This window comes from Rhineura floridana, chromosome 6 (genome assembly GCF_030035675.1).
Source record: "Rhineura floridana isolate rRhiFlo1 chromosome 6, rRhiFlo1.hap2, whole genome shotgun sequence".
Classification (NCBI taxonomy): Eukaryota; Metazoa; Chordata; class Lepidosauria; order Squamata; family Rhineuridae; genus Rhineura; species Rhineura floridana.
Genome location: NC_084485.1, coordinates 14,297,108 through 14,298,389, shown reverse-complemented (window position 1 = coordinate 14,298,389; position 1,282 = coordinate 14,297,108). Strand labels below are relative to the sequence as shown.

Genomic DNA, 1,282 nt, shown 5'->3' with positions numbered 1-1,282 from the left:
GTGAAGGACTGACCGCTCCATTATGATCACTTTGGAAACAGCTGGCAGCACAAGGTTCCTGGGCCTTTAAGGGTTACATTGAAAAAGAAGGAGTCTTAGCTGAATGGCAGCTGTTTTTGGGGACATCAGCCTTGAATAAAGAATAGCACTTCAAAGAATGAAGAGCAACTGCCATATCTGCCCATGATTAGGCTATGTCAGCATTAAAAGCATAAAAAGACCCTTGCTGGATCAGGCCAAAGGGGGCCCATTCGGTCCAGCATCCTGTTCTCATGGTAGCCAACTGGATGCACACAGGAGTGGACCATTGTCTCCTACAGTAAGATGAAAGGCCACTAGGAGTGTGCCCCAATCAGGTTCCCACAACTCTGACTCACCGCCCCTAGAAAGAGCCAGAAACTGAAGAACAAGACATGGGCTGTTTAGTATAGCCAGAGGAAGTGCTTGAAAGGGATGGAGCTTCAAGGAGGATTCTCCTAAGACTATAAAAGCCTGACAATTTCTCCAGGCTTTGTGCTGGGGCAGGTGTGGGGAACCTTTGGCCTGTCAGGTGTTGCTGAACTACAATTCCCATCAGCCCGAGCAAGCATGGCCAATGGCCAGGGATGATAGAAGTTGTAGTTTTGCAATATCCAGAAGGCCAAAGATTCACCACTGCTGTACTGAGGTAATGTACCCTATACCTTAGGCGTAGAGTTGCTAGCCATGGTCCTGAACTTACTCCACAAATTTGGAGGTCAGTACCTGTAGTATCTACAGCCATGCTACCCTGAACACGCCCGATCTCATCTGATCTTGGAAGCTTAGCAGGGTCAGGCCTGGTTAGTACTTGGATGGGAGACTGCGTGGGAATACCGGGTGCCGTAGGCTTAGAGGAAGGCAATGGTAAACCACCTCTGAATGCCTTTTACCATGAAAATCCTATGAATATACCCAAAAAAGATTCATAGGGTCGCCATAAGTTGTAATCGACTTGAAGGCATATAACAACAACCTGTAGTATATCCAGGGTCCTGGACCAGCACCAGCTAAATGCCTTCGCTTGACTTGAGCTGTTGCCTCCCTGGGAAAACAGAATCACCAATTTTATGGCTTTACATTCCTGGACCTTTTGATTGTGTGGCGTTACATCTCTACCATGTATCTGAGGACATTTTGTCTCCTCTCTTCACCTGTGAGAAAAGGGTGCTGGACTAGATGTGCCACTGGCCTGATCCAGCAGGCTCTTCTTATGTACTTATTCTGGGTCAAACTGGATGATAGCTCCCTCAATCCAGCCCAC

General features: G+C 47.7%; 1 pseudogene; it reads left to right on the top strand.

Moving 5' to 3' along the window:
• Positions 1–751: 751 nt before the first annotated feature.
• LOC133388264 (5S ribosomal RNA) lies at positions 752–870 on the top strand (annotated as a pseudogene).
• Positions 871–1,282: the final 412 nt, after the last annotated feature.